This window comes from Heloderma suspectum, chromosome 3 (assembly GCF_057233095.1).
Source record: "Heloderma suspectum isolate Gila_16-S chromosome 3, 16-S_ref, whole genome shotgun sequence".
Classification (NCBI taxonomy): Eukaryota; Metazoa; Chordata; class Lepidosauria; order Squamata; family Helodermatidae; genus Heloderma; species Heloderma suspectum.
Genome location: NC_139460.1, coordinates 158,030,581 through 158,050,964, shown reverse-complemented (window position 1 = coordinate 158,050,964; position 20,384 = coordinate 158,030,581). Strand labels below are relative to the sequence as shown.

The 20,384-nt window shown below is 44.8% G+C and overlaps 1 long non-coding RNA gene across 3 annotated transcripts in view; it reads left to right on the top strand.

The window, feature by feature from the left end:
- LOC146350375 (uncharacterized) overlaps positions 1-20,384 on the top strand; it is a 41,010-nt gene that overhangs the window by 18,579 nt on the left and 2,047 nt on the right. The window contains exons 2-4 of one of the 3 annotated variants that reach the window (XR_014788840.1): positions 9,148-9,269; positions 11,486-11,593; positions 11,825-11,962. This is a non-coding gene — a long non-coding RNA (uncharacterized LOC146350375). Of the gene's footprint in view, positions 1-9,147; positions 9,270-11,485; positions 11,594-11,824; positions 11,963-20,384 lie in introns of those variants that run through there. The other 2 variants (XR_014788838.1, XR_014788839.1) reach the window with 2 other exon arrangements.

Sequence of the window (20,384 nt, the reverse complement as noted above, 5' to 3'; positions counted from 1 at the left end):
TGCCAAACACAGAGAAATCAACTAAGACACATGCATGTGTGAATCAGTTATTTACCACATCAGAATGGAAAATATCCATGTTATACAACCTGTTTAGCATGTGAAATGTAGATTGAGCTAATATGGTTTGAGGGGATTTCCCTGTAAGCATATGTCGAAGTGGTCACGGGATTCCAATTTCCCCTCAATTCCCGTCTTCTAATCCACACCACTGCTAAGCTCATTTTCCAGTGATTAAGGTCCAAGAGATGGCGAGTCAGTAAAATGATTTCTAAATGTCCAGAAGGTCAGAAACGCATGCTACGTTCGGTCCACAAGATCTTGCTTCTTGTGTCTCCTGTGACAGAGGTTAGATTGCTGGACACACAGAGGAGGAGATTTTCAGTGGTAGCACCATGATTATGGAACTCCTTCCTCAAACATGTATATACTGCCAAGTCTTTTGGGGCTGAAGTGAGTGGATTGTGTTGATGGTTTTAAATTTAAACTTTTATTCTTGTGTTATTATAAGCTGCCCTATGAGCCCCTCAAGACCACTGAGGGCAGCTTGCAATGAAGCAAGAGTAAATGTGCTGTGTATATGTGTATACTGGCCTGCCAGGTGCTTCTCGTGATCTCACAATCCCCATCGAGAGCACCTGGATCAAAATAAATGGAGCAAAGAATAAAAGGAACCTGGTGGTCAGAGTCTACTACCGGCCACCCAACCAAGGAGAGGACGAGGATGAAACTTTTGAAAAGCAAATAGCCAATGTTTCAAGGAAGCATGATGCAGTAGTAATGGGGGACTTCAATTTCCCTGATATTTGTTGGGAGACAAATTCTGCAAAACATGGCCCCTCCAGGGAATTCCTGACTTCTGTGTTGGATAATGTCCTCCTACAGAAAGTAGAGGAAGGAACTAGAGGATCGGCTATCCTTGACTTGATCCTAACCAATAGAGATGACTTAGTGGGTAAAGTAGCAGTTACAGGAACTCTGGGGGAAAGCGACCATGTTATACTTGACTTCTTGGTTCTAAGGGAAGCAAAAGCCGAGGGTAGTCAAACGCGTGCCCTGGATTTTAGGAAAGCTGATTTTAATAAACTCAGAACAATGATAAGTAAGGTCCCATGGCAAGCGACTCTAATGAGAAAAGGAGTCCAAGATGGATGGGAGCTTTTAAAAAAGGAAATTCTCAAGGCACAATTACAAACAATTCCAACAGGAAGAAAAGGTGGAAGACAACAGAAGAAGCCAGTGTGGCTTCACAAAAAACTTAGAGATGACCTGAAAACAAAAAAGGACACATATAGGAAGTAGAAAGAAGGCCAAGTAACAAAGGAAGAGTACAGGCAGCTAGCACAGAATTGCAGGGATGGCGTCAGGAAGGCTAAAGCTGAGAACGAGCTGAGGTTAGCGAGGGATGCTAAAAACAACAAAAAGGCTTTCTTCAGCTACGTCCATAATAAAAGACAGAGGAAAGAAATGGCTATTCAGCTATTAAATAAGGATGGCAAAATGATAACAGATGACAAAGAAAAGGCAGAGGTGCTCAATTCCTACTTTGGCTCAGTCTTCTCCCAAAAGAGGGTCTATGACCCCCTGGCAAAGGCGGGAGTACAGGCTGAAGGGGCAGGATTGCAGGTTGAGATTGATAGCCATATGGTCTAGGGATGTACGAAAGTCACTTACCTTTTCGAAGGGTGACATTCGCGGTGGGGGGAGGCGCTCTGTCCCTCCCCCTGAAATTCTGGCTGGGGGGGGAGGCGCTCCATCCCTCCCCCCCGAAATTCTGGCTGGGGGGGGAGGCACTCCATCCCTCCCCCCCCGAATCCTGGCCAGCCGGCTCCGCAAATGGCGGTGGCCGTAGCTGCCACCGTTTGCGTCCCTGCAGTCAGCCGTGATAGGCTACATAAATGTTTACATAGCCTATCACGGCTGATTTAAAAGAAAAAAAAAACACGCGCGTACACAAATGGCGGCGCCCATGGGCGCCTCCATTTGCGTTCCTTATTTTGACACATCTTAGTCTACGTAAACATTTACGTAGACTAAGACGGCGAAAATAAGGGGAACGCAAATAGCGTAGACGCTACGCTATTTGCGTTCCCCTTATTTTCGCCGTCTTAGTCTACGTAAATGTTTACGTAGACTAAGATGTGTCAAAATAAGGAAAGCAAATGGCGGCGCCCATGGGCGCCGCCATTTGCGTATGCATGGTGGTTTGTTTGTTTTTAATCAGCCGTGATGGGCTACGTAAACATTTACGTAGCCTATCACGGTGTTTTTTAAAAATCTAGCCATGATAGGCTACGTATATCTTTACGTAGCCTATCACGGTTTTTTTGGTTTTTTGGTTTGTTTTTTTTTTTTACTGGAAATGGCGGTGGCGGCAGCCGGTCAGAAGACCGGCCACTGGCGCCGCCATGCCGCCACTGCACCGCTGCCGGAGCCGCCGCCAGGAAGATTCACCCAAGGTAAGTCCCATCCCGGGGGGCGGGGCGGGGGGGCAGACCGTTCCGCCACCGATTTCGGGGGGCCGAATGCGCTGGCATTCAGCCTCCCCGAGATTTGTGGCAAAATTCTCTGACATCCCTAATATGGTCAAGGAACACCTAATTACTTTGAATGAGTTCAAATCTCCAGGGCCAGATGAACTGCATCCTAGAGTAATAAAGGAACTGGCAGAAGAACTCTCAGAACCACTGTCTATTCTCTTTTAGGGGTGTACGAAACCCCACTTACCTGGCTCCGCCGGGTTCCACTGGGGGGGGGAGGCGCTCTGTCCCTCCCCCCGGAATCCTCGCCGGGGGGGGAGACGATCCAGTCCTCCCCCCAGGAATCCTCGAAAGCCGGCTGTGCTCCACGGCAGCTCCGCAGAGCAGCCGGCCAGGCCCAGGCCAGTGCCTTCCACAGCCGGATTTCCGGCCGCGGAGGGCTCTGGATAAGGGGGGAAAAAAATGTGTATGCAAATGTCGGCAGCTGTAGCCGCCACCATTTGCGTACGCCTTTTTTTTTTTTTACCCAGACATTTTAGGCTACATAAAAACTTATGTAGCCTATCACGTCTGGGTAAAAAAAAAATGCGTACGCAAATGGCGGCGGCTACGGCCGCCACCATTTGCGTTCCTTATTTTTCTTCATCTTTTTTTTTTTTTTACAGAGACGTGATAGGCTACGTAAAAACTTATGTAGCCTATCACGTCTCTGTAAAAAAAAAAAAAAGACAAGATAAGACTGCAAATGGCGGCGGCAGCGGCGGCCGGTTGGAAGACCAGCCACCGCCGGAGCCGCCGCCGGAGCCACGTCCGCCCGGAACATCCGCCCCAGGTAAGTCTCGTCCCGGGGGGGATCCGTGGGGGGGTGGCAGGCCGTTCCGCCACGGAGTTCACCGAGATCCGTGGCGGAATTCTCTGACATCCCTATTCTCTTTGAGAAATCATGGAGAACAGGTGAAGTGCCAGATGACTGGAGGAGGGCTAATGTTGTCCCTATCTTCAAAAAGGGTAAAAAGCAGGAACCTGGGAACTACACACCTGTCAGTCTGACAATCCCTGGGAAAATTCTGGAGCATATTATAAAGCAATCCATCTGTAAGGACCTTGAAACCAATGCAGTGACTACTCAAAGTCAACATGGATTTGTCAAGAACAAATCCTGCCAGACGAATCTAATCTCATTTTTTGATCAAGTAACCTCCCTTGTGACTGTGGGAATGCTGTGGACATAATATACGTCGACTTCAGCAAAAATTTCGACGAAGTGCCCTGTGATATCCTGATGAGCAAACTAGCTCAAAGTGAAACAATGAAACAATGATCCGGTGGATCCACAGTTGGCTACAGAATCGGACTCAAAGTGTGCTTATCAATGGGATCTTCTCAAACTGGGGAGAGGTAACGAGCAGGGTAGCACAGGGCTCAGTCCTGGGCCCAGTGCTCTTCAACATTTTTCTTAATGACTTGGAGGAGGAGATGCAGGGAATGTGGATAAAATTTGCAGATGACACAAAATTGGGCGAGATAGCTAATACTTTGGAAGACAGAAAAAAATTCAAAGTGATCTTGATAGACTGGAGCACTGGGCATAAAACAACAGAATGAAATTTAGTAGGGATAAATGCCAAATTCTGCACCTAGGAAAAAGAAACCAAATGCACAGTTACACGACGGGGGATACGTGGCTCAACAACGCTACAAGCGAGAAAGATCTTGGAATTGTTGTAGATCACAAGCTGAATATGAGCCAACAATGTGATGCGGCTGCAAAAAAGGCAATGCTCTTTTGGGCTGCATTCATAGAAGCATAACTTCCAAATCCTGGGAAGTACTAGTTCCCCTCTACTCAGCACTGGTTAGGCCTCATCTGGAGTACTGTCTCCAGTTCTGGGCACCACATTTTAAGAAGGATGCAGACAAGCTGGAGAGGGTTCAGAGGAGAGCAACAAAGATGATTAGGGGACTGGAAACAAAGGCCTGTGAAGAGAGACTGAAAGAACTGGGCATGTTTAGCCTTGAGAAGAGAGGTCTGAGGGGAGATATGACAGTGCTCTTCAAGTACTTGAAAGGTTGTCACAGAGAGGAAGGCCAGGATCTCTTCTCAGTCATCCCAGAGTGCAGGACAAGGGATAATGGGCTCAAGTTATAGGAAGCCAGATTCCAGCTGAACATCAGGAAAAACTTCCTGACTGTCAGAGCAATACGACAATGGAACCAATGACCTAGGGAGGTGGTGGGCTCTCCCACACTGGAGGCCTTCAAGACGAGGCTGGACAGCCATTTGTCAGGGATGCTCTGACTTGGATTCCTGCATTGAGCAGGGGGTTGGACTCGATGGCCTTGTAGGCCCCTTCCAACCATACTATTCTATGATTCTATGATTCTAAGTATCAGAATCATATGTGCCAGCAAACCACACTGCTCTCTGAGGCCAGCCAGGCATACATGGCAGGCAAGCAGTGTTCAGTTTGGTGTGTCACAATTAGTGGTAAATTTTGAAGTGCAGGCAATCACCATGTCAATCCTCATAGCCACGCTGCCAAGGACAGTCCAAAAAAGAAGGCAGGTTTGTTGCTCCATACCAACAAATTAGTTCTAGAAGTTATCATGTCTACCAGGATCAGGTCTTTGGTAAAGCCGATAGGTCTTAATTGCCCATTTGAGACCAAGCCACACCTTTGCAATAGCTAACATAGCTCACAACATGACAACAATGGCTCACAACAATGGGATAGCCCATAACAACGGGCCAGTTCACACATCACGCTAAGCCACCGTGGGTCACTTAACCTGAGGGGCTTACTGGCATGTGTGGATGGCCATTTTGATTACTCAAGTCATGACTGCAGCTTGTCATATCATGCAAACCCATGTGGTCAGTGTGGGTTGTTGGTATGGTCTTAGGGTTGTGGGTGGTTTGTTAACCACAGCAACAACCACCCCCGTGGATTCGCACGACACAACAAGCCGCAGTTGCGACTTGAATATTCCAAGGCTGCCCAGCAAGGTGGGCTGCGGTGATCATGCAAACCAGGTTGATGTAGAGTTTCTGGGAAAATCTATTTTCCTCCCAGCTACTGTGAGGATTGTAGCTAAGCTCAGAGGGAATCGGTAAGCTTGAGGCAATAGCACATGACATTATCAAACCTGCTAATCATAAGGGCCCAGCACGTGGACCCTGTGTGAGGCCTGGCTTCACTGCACCACTGCCTGTGTTATAAGAAGGCCTGTTGCCACCATGGCTAGGTGAAAACAGTCAGTTGAACTGCAAGGCAGCTGCTCTCTGATTTTGATGTACATCAGTTACCTGCTATACATTCTTTGCTGTTGGAGGCGAGACAGGGTCTCAAATGCACACATATATGCTTTAGCTATTAGAAAGTGTAAACCAAGCAGTGATAAACAGTGACTATTTGTTGCTTGGATATATTTTGTAATGCAGCTGGAGGGGCAGCATTGGAAGATGTATCATTTTTAATCTCGGTGCTGTGGCGACTGCCAACGCCAGATACAGCGTCATATTGCAATAATTCAAAGACCTCTCTATTAGTTTCTCTCTGCTTTCAAAAGTAAATGAAGCTGTTACAACAGTACACATTAGAAGTGTTCTCTAATTGTCCTCCAGGCTGAGACCTAAACATATTTCATGAAAGAATGGGAAATGAACTGTTTATTCACTTAATGGCATTAGTCTTTAAAAAAAGAAAAATCTATTGCTGCCCAGTACAACATCTAGCTATTTCCTAGCAGTAAATAAACTGGGGCGTTTGTTTCCACCATTTGAAAAGGACAAGCAGCTGTTCGCCATGGTAGCTAATGTAACTTCCATGTTCAAAAGCAGTGTGCAGTTGGGAGAAACAACTAGCCGTGGTAATCCCCTCCAGTCTAGGGTGGCCATGTGTCCTCTTTTACGTAGGACTGACCTCTGTTTGAAGAGCTGCCCTGTCCAATTCCATTTTTAAAGAGAAAGAACCTGAAGGACAGCTGCCTATCCACAGTTAGCCCCTGAATAGGAGACTGAAGAGGCAGGCACACAGCTCACCTAGTCACTGCCTTCCACACTATGATGAGATGTCTTGTATTTCTATTCAAATCATAATAATTATTTCTAAATTTGCATCTCTACATATAAATCAGGATATGCAAATTGATGTCCTCTTTTGTGTCCTATTTTTGGGTGATGCATTTCCTCTTTTTTGGTGATTCATGAACGGCCACTGTATGCCCTGCCCATGTGCATCCCAGGGGCTGGCCACTGGCGCAAACAGAATTAACATAATAATAACAGGAATAAATGGACATTTGGTCCAATCCAGCAGGGCTCTTCTTAAGTTATTCCTATTAAAGATCTTTGGGGTGCGACTAGAAAAAATGGCAAGAAAACCAGGGTTGGATCTCCCACTTTTTAAAAGTGGGAAATGCAACAGGGAGGGTGGAGGGATTTTGGTTGTGGCCATAGGGAACAGCTGTAGCTCAGTGGTAAAGCATCTGCTTTGCATGCAATGCCTGGCATCTCCAGGTAGAATTAGGGCAGATCCCTCTCCAAAACCCTGCAGAGCTGCTGCCAATCAATATAGACAATGCAGAGCTATATGAAGCAATGGTATGAGTCAGTATAAGGCACCTGCGATGTTCCTATGTACACTGAAGGCAGGGGTTTTAAACTTCATTCCTCCATGTCACTTTCCCAGCTGAATCCCCCCCCCCCCCGCTGCTATTTGCCACACAGGCCAAAAACCTACAAGCACCAGTGCTCTTCGGTAATTTTAGACAAGGGGTGGGTGACTTGTGGCCCTCCAGATGTTTTGACCTACAACTCCCGTGATCCGTCACCATTGGCTATGCTGGCTAGGGCTGATGGGAGTGTCAGACCAAAAAAAATCTGGCGGGCCACAAGTTGCCCACCTCTGTTTTAGACTCTAGACTCAGTGGCCTTTCAGGGAAGGGAGATCATTAGATGGTACTATGTATTGTGTCACGTACTTCAAAATGTGGTGAGCCAGCCCCACTGTGTTTGAGGGCCTCCCCACTGCTCATTTTGCCCCAAAGTGCTCCCTGACTGCACCACTGCATACAGGGAGCAATGTGGATGCATTTGTCATTTAAAAACAAATAAACATGGGAGATCCAATCACAGATCTCCCACTCTATCTGCTTTGGCCCTAAGTCAAACTGTGTGCTATGAAATAATATCAAAGCAGGGTGCTGCGTGAAGTAAATGAATGAAAGTGTTGAACACTCCTGGGAGCCCAACACAGCCATGCCTGGAGGAGGGTGCCCGCTGCCTCTTTGCATGATTCAGGGCTCTGGCTTTGCCTCCCTTCAATCAGCATCTGCTGGGGGGGGGGGGAGTCAGTTTGCCATATCTCTGCATGAGGTATGATTACAGAGTCTGCAGAATGACCTGCCACCAAAGGAAGCTGCCTGTAGCATCTCTGCATCAGTTGGTGCTCTGGGCTTGGTTTCTTCCAGTCAGGAGGCACATCCAGATCAGTGACTCATGCAGAAAACCCAGGGGATGTGCTCCTCCAAGGGCAGGGCAGGGCTGGCATCAGGGGTTGGCCTTGTCAGGCACCTGCCAATGCCCCCCACCGCCGCCATCCAGAGCCTCCTGCCCCTGCTTTTCCTTGCTAACGCTACCTGTTCACCTGCCCTCTCTAAGCATGGGATTGACTGATTACATTCTGCCCCATAATATAAATTTTCCTGGGCAGCTTTACATTAATGAAAGGAGAACAAGAAGCAGCTTCCACTTGCTTTGCCCTTTCTGGCAGTGGTGAGGATTGGGCCTAGAGGAAGAGGGCAAGCAAAAAGGCTGCAGTGACAGTGATGAGGGACAAGTGGGCCCAGTCAGGGAAGGGAGCTGACTAAGGGTAGCTTGCCCAATGACCCCTACAACCTGGAACTGGGTTACTGACTTCTTACTCTTTCAGTCTTTAAAGCAGGGGTGTTGAACCTCTTTCAGCCAGAGAGCCAAATTCAATGTTGGAGAAGCTTGCGGGGGCTGCACTCCAGGGGTAGGCAGGGCCAAAGGCAAAAGGGGTGGAGCCAAAAATGCCAGTATATTTTAGTTTAAGACTCTTCCTGCCAGTCACTAAGCCTTAGGGGAGGCATTCACCTTTTTAGAACGGGGAAAACTGGACAAAAGCCAGGAAAACACCAAACGATTGGTGGTTGGGAGAAAGGGGCGGGTCCAGGGGAAGGGGTGTGGTCATCTGGGAACCCTGGAAAGCCAGATTGTGACCTTGAGGTGCTGCACCCCTGTTTAAATGCAGACCTTCTTGGTTCTAAGAGTGAATTCATGTCTCCAGTTCTGATTTGGTAGAGGAAAGAAGCCTGCTCTGTCCTCCAAAGTTCAGAAACACTCATTCAAGAACTAAAAGACTCCACCATAAGGAACTTGGGGAAACAGGAGCCCCATTTGCATCCACTGTTTTTAAAGTCATTTGCTGCTCCAGAGCATTAAGTAATCAGCTGCAGTGAGAGAACCTTTCTGAAGAACCATACGGAGAGGGCGGTGGGGAGGAATCATTAAGTGTGTTAAGTGAAACAATGCTCTCCTTCTCTTTCTCTGTTGTTTGGCCTTCTGTCCGCATTACAAATCTCTCTGTGTAGTTCTTATCTTTGACCTTGGGAGGACTACAGTGTTATCGGCGTTTCCTTTTAGATCAGAGATGACCTTCAGCTGATAACACTGGGCCCTGACCTGCCTCGGCGTGATCCACTCACATAGGGTACGGATGCCGAACGGAGCTTGTGCCAGAGAGAGAGAGAAAGAGAGCTGGAGGGGTAAGTGAATTATTTACAAAAATTTGAGTTGACACCTTTTATCAAATGTGGAAAGATGAAGACAAAACAGCTGCTATTGCTGTCGTAAGCAATCTGCTGGTGATTGAATAAAAGTGTCAAGAAAATGGCTGCTTGATAGCCTTTTGTTCTCTCTCATCCAGCTTGATGTTAGTTTGAGCTGTCAGTTAGGAATCACGGCAGCGTGATTTATCAATACGCCGAAATGACCTTCTGTGTCAGCTGGCAATACAATATGGAGAGAGCACCCTCTAGTGAAGGCACATTGCTCTTCTACAAACAAACTCACACAGCTTATGCACTCTGACCTAGCTACTGTTTAACAATTTCCTGGTCGTGACGGGGTAGTTCTTTTCTTTCTGTCTGTCATATTCGATCCTGCCTTGAGCTCAAGGCAGCATACATTGGTTTCTCGAGGGGCCCTATCTCAGTGGTAGAACACATGCCTGGCATGCAGGGAGTCCCAGGTTCAGTGCCCGGCCTTTCCCTGTAGGGCAGGAAAAACTCCCACCTAAAACCCTGGAGAGCCGCTGCCAGTCAGTGTTGACAATACTGGGCTAGATGGACCCATGGTCTGACTCAGTATAGTGCACAGGCAGGCAGACCTCAGGCTTGTGGGATCTACTTGGATTTTTTTAATAGAACCCTGAGAGTCACCAACAGTAACCAAGTGCAAAATAGAGACTTGGGATCTCACTAAAATTAAGGAACAGCTTCAGCCTACAGATTTGTTTCCAGTTCCAGATCTGAGCTAAAGTCCTTTGTCACAAACATCTGCTCCTGGTTGCCCCCTGAGGTTTCTTCATTTCAGCAGCCTAATTTGGAAAAGGGAAGTCCTTTTTGTGATTGCTGCTGTGAAACAGTTAGGAGACAGAAACCCTTGTGGATCTACTGCAAATCACTAGTGAATCCAGGTTTACTTTCTGCCCGTCCCTGATCTAGTGAACCAGCTGGCAGCCCTATGATGTTCATATCCATCTTTTTTGTCAAAAAACAAATAGGGTGACAATGTGTGGTCTTTAATGGTCCCCTCTTTTACAGAGGCCCGTCCTCTATTTGAAAGGCTGTCCTGTCCAATTCCAGTTTAAAGATAATGGACCATGAGAACCCCTGACCATCAACCCATCATTAGTTAATACCTGAACAGCAGACTGAACAGGCCAGTGCACGGTTGGCCGCCCTATAGCGAGATGGACGGCATTTCTATTTAAATTATAACAACTGTTTCTAATTTTGCACCTATACGTATAAATTAGCATATGCAAATTTTCTATAAATCACTGTCCTCTTTTGCTCTCTTTAGGGGGAATGAATTTCTTCTTTTTGGGTGATTCATAAATGGCCACTCTACTCTCAAAACATTTCACAAAAACAATAAAATATGTCAAAACACATTTAAAAGATAAATTTGCACTAAAGTGCATTTCTAAATTGAGCATTGGAAAAAACTGGGGACCTTTTGCTGATGGTTGTAAAAGAACTTGGTGCAATACTGTAACGTTTTCGTTTTTCTTTCTTTCTCCTTATTCTTTGAATTTTACTGAAACTATTTCTGAGGATCAGCAGAATAAGGCATGAATTCTGTGTACAACATAATTAACTGGAGTTATTAACAAAAAACAAGACAGGAAAAATGAAACAATAAGGGCGCAATCCTATCAGGATAGGCGGCCGCCTCCGAACTCGGAGGCAACCGCCTATCCAATGCCGGGCAGGAGAAGTGCGGAGCGGATTGTCCCCTCTGTGCTTCAGCTGCCCTGCCTTTTTGGCTAGACAGCCGATTTCAGCTGTCTAGCTGCAGGAAGGTGGAGCGGGGGAAACGGCAGCCGGACAACACATAGGATGTACCAGCATACCAGCATTTCCACCCTCCCTGACCTGGCACGTCCCCAGGAACACCAGACAACACATAGGATGTACCAGCATACCAGTATTTCCGCCCTCCCCACCCTGGCACGTCCCCAGGAACATCCCATTTTCGCTGCACACAGTTCTTCCGAGCACAGAGCATGGGGACGATCCATGTTGCCTATGAGGCAGTGTGGGAGGGGGTGGAGGTTGGTTCTCAGGGAACTGACCTATCCTATGGCCGTCTAGCTGCTGACTAGCGGCCATAGGATTGCACCCTAAATTAATTAAAGCATTATTGGGTAATGACTTCAAGAAAGTTTATTCATGTTTTGAAATGTTACAAACAGGTATATGAAACTGAAGTTATTCAGTTCTGTTTCTGTCACTACTTGGAAATCTTGTAAGGCAGAGAGCAGAAGTCAAGAACAATGTGAATGTGGTAGCAGGGATGACAGGTGAGTCTATTTCTGGTTCATTTCAATTTTGCATGAGTTCACTCATAAGTCCATTCCATCCCCGTTTCCACATTAATCCGCAGTTTTATTTCATCTTTAAATACACATGAAATGTGCATTTAAATACTTGCTTCAATAAAAAATTCTGAATGCATTTTTTTCTTACAACTTGCATTTCTAAAGGTATTGTACGTATCTCAAAATATGTATTTCTAAACATTTTTTCCTCAGAGTCACCGTACGCAGTCCAGAACCCTTTCTTTCCCCTTCAGCAAGATTGACAGGTCCTGGTGAAAGAGTTCTTGGAATAAGCTTCAATTTCATGGGGTATAAGATCATTATCCGCATCTTGCATATTGCGGACCAGAGGTACAGAGACAGCCACTTGTGGTTTGCCACTGAAATTAGGCAGTAAACCATTGATTATTTGCCCCTGTCACATCACAGAAATTTGGTGGTGGGGCAGTGGTGGGTGTGCAGCCCGAGGAACTCACTACTTCTACAGGGATTGGAAATACCATATTACACCCAGCCATAAAATTCAACCCTTTGTTTACATTTCTGCTGTTGTAATTGGTCTTTTCCCATCATTAAAGTTTTGTATTAGACTAGTAAATGTCAATGTGCTCACATGGGCTTGAAAACAAACCCTAAGAGGAACCAATCATTTCAAAACACTTTCCATGGTTATTATTGAAGAGAGCATGGAGCCTTAAAGCTCTTATTCCACAAAGGTAGATAGTTTCACCAAAAAAATGTCTAACTTCCTTGAGGAAATGGTTCTCCACATTCACATTTATCCCCGTATTCTTCTGTATTTATCCTAGAGCAGGGGTGGGCAACTGGTAGCCTTCCAGATGTTTTGGCCTACAACTCCCATCAGCCCTAGCCAGCATAGCCAATGGTGAGGGATGATGGGAACTGTAAGCCAAAGCATCTGGAGGGCCACCAGTTACCTACCCATGCCCTAGAGTATTTAAAAGGATTCTGCCAACTTTGATCTTGAAAGACTTTTAATCTTTAATCAAACTTTAAATTGACAATCCAGTCAAAGTTAAGCACTTCTAAAACTTAGCAGTTTAAATGCGGGAGACTTAAGCCAGGCTTTAAGGCTGCTAACCTACTAAGACAGCCTTCCCCAACCTGATATATTGGACTAAAACTTCCATCACTTCCAGCCAGCATGGGTGTGATGGGACTTGTAGTTCAACACATCTGGAGAGCAATAGGTTGGGGAAGGCTGCCCTGGGGAATAAGCCCTGTTGAACACAGTGGAAGTTACTTCTAACTAAGTAAACATATGTAGGATTGCACTGCAGCTTTCCTGCTGAAATCAATGAGCCTCTTGCTTATTTTTGGCAGGATCACGCCCAGATCGCACTAAATGAAATTGTTCCAGAGTAAGTGCCAAAAATAAGTGAACAAGCTTCTGCAGGCTACAAAGCTGAGATTCCTCCATCAGAAGGGAGGCAGATGTCCATCAGAGAAAGGGCTTGTTTGACTCTGGTGCCCCAGTTCTGGGAATGCACTCCCAAGAAGGCTCTCCTGGTGCCAACAGAGCTGTCCTTTCAGCACCAGTCAAAAATATTTTTATTTACTGAGTCATTTTAAGTACTTTTGGCTTTTTTATCTGCTATTTTTTATTTATTTATTGTTGGTCTGTTTTGGTTGGTGTTGCATTTTAACTTTGTGCTTGTTCTAAACTGGCCCAGAATCAATTTTGATGAAGGGTGATATATAAATATTTTGTAAAATAAACAAATAAATAAAATAAAACCCTTACAACTGCTATGGTGATAACAAGTGGAAGAGGTTGGGAGTGGAGTTGGCTTGGAGCGAACATTTGCCACTGAACAATACTTAACAAGCTGTGAGCCATAGCACGCTAAGAAGACCTGTTGATGAGTTCCTTGTTATTGACGTTCACTTGCATTAACGTCAAGATAGGGATTCCCACCTGCCAGGCTAGCAAGCCCTGAGATGAATTGGTTCCCAAGTCTCTGGTGGCGTAACTCAAGACTACCCACACCAGGCTGGGGGCAGTGGGGGGACAGGTAATCCTGAATCTGACCTGTCATCCATCTGCCTGAGAAATACCTCACTGATACCCATCCTGCACTCAGGGTGGCCACTTTGAATTGCCAAAAAAAAGGGGAAATACACCAAAAAATTGCATATGCTAATTTATATGTATAGATGCACATTTAGAAATAATGATTATCCTTAAATAGAAATACGATAAATCTCACCTTAGTGTAGAAGACTGTGACTAGGTGATCTGTGTTGTACCTGCTCAGTCTGCTGTCCAGGTGCCGTTGATGGACAACTTCAAGGCTCCTGGGCTGTTCCTTCTGATGGTGTTTTATCTTTAAACTGGACTTGGATTGGACAGGCCTTCAAATAGTCCTTCAAATAGAGGACTGCCCTCTGTAAAGGACCCATGGAAGAGCCTTTTCTCATCCTTCAGTTGGAGACTTAAAGGCAGTGTGTGAGATCTAGAATAAGAAATAGCAAGTAGCATCCCTCTCCAAACAGATCAACAGAAATGCATCCATTGCCAAGAGAATTTCAGCTGATGGGTGGTACAGAAATGTAACAAATAAATGAATAAAGTTAGCAAAAGGAGTGGGGTGAAGGAGAACTGGACTTGAAAGGAAATCAGTCAGATAAACTGGACACTAATCCTTGGCCCAGCACTAGCATTCTGAAATCTCTGCCATAACGTCTATAGGCTTTTAAGTTAAACAACAAAATGCTTATCTCCTTCTCTGATGGCCTGAGATCAAAACAGCATAGCCAGCTTGGGGTGGGGATGAGTTTGCTCATAGTAACATAATACCAATTTGTAGCAATAAAATTAATGTAATTAATACAAGAGCAGAAGCAGAGGTTGCTTGAAACTCACATGAGATTTTCCTTCTTCATCTGCTACTTATTTTTTAGGAGATTTCTGGAGACAGGGATGCAAACTTTATTCCTGAGAGTAAAGATTTCAAGGGGTTAAAAGGTGTTTCCCCCTCCCTCCCTCCTCTAAGCCTAGTATTTCATGCAGTTTTCATTCTTCATATGCAGGCCTACTCGTTCTGTCTTAAATCTCATGTACGTCCGCACCACAATTTCTTCATAAAAGGTCTGCAGGAATGTTGAATAATATGTAAATTTTATGTTGTAATGAATTGGGTCCTAAGATCTTTAAAGGTCAGACACCTGATATAATACATCATGTTCTTTAATATCAAACTACAAAATAACTGTAATAAATTTTGTGGCTGCCGCCACCACACATCCTCACACACTGTTACCCACAAGGAAGCACCAGAGGGAATATCTCATTTGTCAAAACATGCAGGGAAAACTGGCATGTGTACAAGAAACTCTGAAAGTTTGGCTAAGGTTAAGGCTGGCTCAGTTAATGCATAATGGCTGTGACTAATCTGTAAATATTATGAGGTTAGCCTTCAAGATATGCATGGCACTATGGTGGATCCAAGCTACCCATCAACAGGTATGGAGCTATAACTCTGCAAGTAGCAAATGCAAACTGTTTTTATCTATGTGAGGGATGCACAAAAAGGAAAAGAAAGGAAGGGTGAGAGAAAGGTAAGTGGGCAGGATCAGAGGTGGCAGAGGAAGCAGTGGGCCTAGAAAAGGAATAGAAAAAGAACAATGGGTGCTAGTGAGGCAGATCGCTAGGCAGAACCGCCACCATGTGGCAACCCACCAGAGAGCCTTCAGCGTAGTGGCCCCCTTCCTGTGGAACTCCCTGCCTTTGGAGGTCAGGCAGGCGCCAACGTTGTGTTGCTTTCAGCGCCTCCTGAAGACATTGTTATTTCGAGAGGCCTTTACACATTACAGGGGAAGACCAGTTGCGCATGGCATATGTTCTTTCTCAGAAGCTTTTGTGCCATTTCTGGAGAAAATCTGTGTGTGAATAGTGTCATTATATAGTTTAACCACTAGGTGGCACTGGACTTCATTGTATGGGTGTGGAGTCAGCAGTTTCCTGTGGCTCTTATCTAGCTTCCTGACTGATATGACCTCTAAGAATATTTCATCGTATGCTTGATAACCTTCTGGGGAACCTCAGGGTTTTCTAGAACAGAATTTCCAACCATGGGTAGAAAGTAATTGCCTTTCCAGTGTCATTCTAGGGCAATGCCACAGTAAGCCCCTGTCTGTCAGGATAATATATTCCCCCAAAGCACCTAAAAATATGATAGGCAGCAGGGACATTTCTGCCTCTTCCCTCTCTCTCTCTCAGAGCAAGAAGCCTTCCCACCCACTGTTCATAAGCTATTTACAATTGTAAATATGATTTAGAAGCAACCTGTGGCAGAACTATTTCTGATAGCTGAAAACAGTTCGAAACCAGGATACCAGAAGGGTTGCATCTCCAAATGCCACCCTTGTATTGGGCTGTATGATTTGGGGCAAAGGCTGGCTCTTGATGGCACCAATTTTGGAGGTAAGATGGTGGTAAGCCTTTTGTGTCCGAGGGCTCCTTCACACCGGGCTTTTATCCTGTGATTGAGATTTTCCTTCACGGAAGTTAGTGGGCTCTTTACATGACGCAGTAACACTGCCAGAACCCTCCTGCACTAAATGCCCTTTGTTCCTTTTTTAAATAGATCACAGATAATGAGCTATCAAATTACCCCGTTGTGTTCTGCTTCAGTTTCCTTCATCAAAAGAGTTAAAGTGGGAAGAGTTAAAGCAGGAAGAAGAGGAGTGAGATCAATGAAAGATAATGGAAGACTCAGATATGGGGAGAAGGAGGGGGAAGGGGAGGGGGGAAAGGGAGCGCGTGAAAAGGGAGTCAGTTGTGATCCTGCATTTAAAATGGAAGCAGAAAGCCCCGTTTTAAATGCAGGATTTTAGGCTGGTATAGAAATGTCCAGAATACGAGTGTTACAAATCTGGCCACCCATGGTTTCTTAGGTGGCCCTTTCCCTGGACCCACCCCCTTTTCCCCAACTGCCGATCATTTGTCAGTTTCCCAGCTTTTTTGAAGTTTTTTCCCATTCTGAAAGATTGAAATGCTTCTCCCAAGGCTGAATTACGGGCAGGAAGATTTGTAAACTACAATATGCTGGTATTTTTGGTTATTTTAGCCCGACCCCTTTTACCTTCAGCCTTGCCCACACCTACAATGTGGGCCCTGAGAGCTTTTCTGAAATTGGATTTGGCCCTCAGAATGCAAGAAGTTCCCCTTCTCTGTTTCAGAGGGTAAAAATGCATTTGTCAAAAGCAACAACTAATGCCATGGCTTATACTAGCCACCTCTTAATATGCCACCTCAGAAAGAATTTGCACCAGTATTTGCATCAGGATCAGAAATGATCCCTCAGTCTAAAAGGATAGCTATGTTCACCTACCTTGCAAAAGCCCTATTGCAGTAAATTAATTAGTTTAACATTGGAAGAGCACTCACTACAGATGAGATATATTTGGCTTTATTTTTATACTTCTCCCTCTGAAACCAGCAATGTTACTAATCTGCATAAAAGGAAAGATGAGCTCTCCATTAGTGCAAAACAGATGTATAATATAGGGTTTGTAGTGGAAGATGATCATTTAATTTTGCCATTTTATAAAGAAGTCATAATTCATAAATGTTAATGACACAGGGGAGTAACACGGTTTCCTCCTGAGAAGGATTAGACTTTATGCCAGACTGTATATTTGTTGGACATACTTAGCTTCTGGTTTTATTATCACATGTATTTAATGAGTTTTTAAAGGTGATTTAACTCCTTTTGTGACAAACGTTTACCTTTACAGAGGAAATTTGGATTTGCAATGAGTTGTTGCCAGACTTTATATATTTCTTAATACCGCATTAGTATAATCCAAAGAAGCAGATCATATTTGGGTATTGCAAAAAATCTTAAGGAGATCTGTTGTTCTGCTATTTGAACTCAGGGTATAGCAAACTTAGATAATGTTACTTGAAAATTGTTCCCAATTTGGAACCCATTACATATCCTTATAAAAAATTATTAAGTTTACCTACTCAGATTCCCCCGTTTTTACACATTCATTCCCATTTAGAAGAGAGTTTAGCAGTTTTGTAGTTTACAGAAGTTTCTAACCATGCAACTGTTAAGATAATTCATAACCAATTTTGACTCATGCATGTCTACTAAATCTTTAACATAGCCCCCAAACACCAGTGGCTCCATAGGCAAAATAATCCTGATTATATCCTAAATTAGATTAAATACTTGTTTGCAAAAGATTAATATTTTTTAACCACAATGGCTGTTCACAAACACATTATTTCAGAAGGATCCCAATGAAGTTAAACTGGAGTAAATGGCTTGATAGCCATTGCCTATGGTTGCATTGGATTAACCAGTTGAGTAAGAATATTTGGATTTAATCCACTTTAGTTCCATTAAATGTCAATGGAGCTCCAGTAATTTATAGAATTAACAATTGTACCTTAATTTGTGGATAACACTATTGGGCTACAGTCCTATACCCATTTACTTAGGAGTAAGCCCCACTGAACTCAATGGGACTTACTTCTGAGCAGACATGAATACGATTGTGTATAAGTGTCTTACCAGTAAGGATGCTGTGAAGTTTTGCTGTGCTCAAAATTCACAATGAAACCCGTTGGCCATGTTAGGTCGAAGCCTGGAATAAGAAATGGCTATCTTACTTGTTTAATTATTTATAAGTATTTGTACCCCACTCTTCAACTCTAAAGGGGCGTCCAGTAGCGCTAACAATTTTAACAACAATCATCACATTAAACAATAACATAATAGAAAATTAGCAACAGTATCGATATTAAACAACTTATAAACCCATACCAATAAGATAAAACAAAACCAGAACATCTAAAAGTCCAAGGCAAATGAAAAGGTCTTCACCTGACTCCAAAAAGATGCCAGAGTGAGCACCTGGCCAGAGTGAGCCTCTCTATGTTGGGAAATCTAAAGATGGGGTCCACCACTGAAGATCAAAACCAGCACTTTTAATTGTATCTGGAAGTGGACTGGAGGCCAGCACGGTTGCTTCAAGACTGGAGCAATACGGTCTAAATAGCCAGTCCCGGTTGGTAATCTAGCTGCAATATTTTACACCAACTGAACCTTCTAAGACAATTTTCAAAGACAGGCCCATGTACAACATATTACAGTAATCCAAATGGGATGTTACTTATGGATAAGTAATGGTCCACTGGTAACATAGTACAGCAGATACACTCTGGTTACAACATGCATGCATGCAGAAATGCAATATGGCAGTGCTATTTGAAAGTGGTGTGCCATTCATGCGCCCTGCCCTTTTGAAACATGACAACTAATATGCCACCTCAGAAAGAATTTGCAGGCCTGGTTTTGGAACGGAAACTGCCTTGGTCGCCCTGTGGGATGACCTCTGCCGGGAGAGGGACAGGGGGAGTGCAACCCTGTTGATTCTCCTGGACCTCTCAGCGGCTTTCGATACCATCGACCATGGTATCCTTCTGGATAGGTTGTCTGGGTTAGGAGTTGGAGGCACTGCACTACAGTGGTTCCGCTCCTACTTGGATGGCTGATTCCAGAAGGTGGTGCTGGGGGATTATTGCTCTGTGCCATGGCAATTGTGCCATGGGGTTCCACAGGGCTCTATTTTATCCCCCATGCTGTTTAACATCTACATGAAACTGCTGGGGGAGGTTATCCGGAGGTGTGGGCTGAGGTGCCATCAATATGCAGATGACACCCAGCTCTACCTCTCTTTCTCATCAAAACCAGGTGAGGCAGTGGCTGTTCTGAATCAGTGCCTGGGCATGGTAATGGACTGGATGAGGGCTAATAAACTGAAACTCAATCCAGACAAGATGGAGGTACTGTTAGTGGGTGGTTCGTCTGCCTGGCTAGGTGATATTCAACCTGTTCTGGAGGGGGTTGCACTCCCCCTAAAGGATCAGGTTCGTAGTTTGGGGGTGCTCTTTGATCCAGAACTGTCACTTGAGGCACAGGTGAACTCAGTGGCACGGAGCACTTTTATCAGCTTAGGCTGGTATACCAACTACGCCCTTATCTGGACAGAGATAGCCTAGCTACAGTTATCCACGCTCTGATAACTTCTCGTCTGGATTACTGCAATGCGTTATACGTGGGGCTGCCTTTGAAAACGGTCCAGAAACTTCAGCTGGTCGAAAGTAGGGCAGCAAGATTGTTAACAGGGACTGGCCTGTGAGCTCATATTACGCCAGTACTTTTCCAGCTGCACTGGCTGCCAATCCATTTCCGGGCCCGATTCAAAGTGCTGGTGTTAATATTCAAAGCCCTTAACGGCTTGGGGCCAGGTTACCTGAAGGATCGCCTCCTCCCATATGTGCCTGCCCGGACCTTAAGATCATCATCAGCGGCCCTTCTCCGTGAGCCCCTGCCAAAGGAAGTGAGGCGGGTGGCTACTAGGAGGAGGGCTTTTTCTGCTGTGGCACCCCGGCTCTGGAATGAGCTCCCTAGTGAGGTTCGCCTGGTGCCTACATTGTATTCCTTTCGGCGTCAGGTGAAGACCTTTTTATCTTCCCAGGCATTTTAGCATTTTAGCTTTCTAAATTTTTATCTTTGCTGTTTTAAATCTGTATTTTAAACTCCTGCACTGCTGCTAGGTTTTATTGTGGTTGTATTGTTATATTGTGGTTTTAATGTTCTATATATTTTAAATAGTTTTATTGTGTATTGTTTGGTTTTAATTTTTGTGAACCGCCCAGAGAGCTTCGGCTATTGGGCGGTATAGAAATGAAATAAATAAACAAACAAACAAACTAATGGAAATACACTTT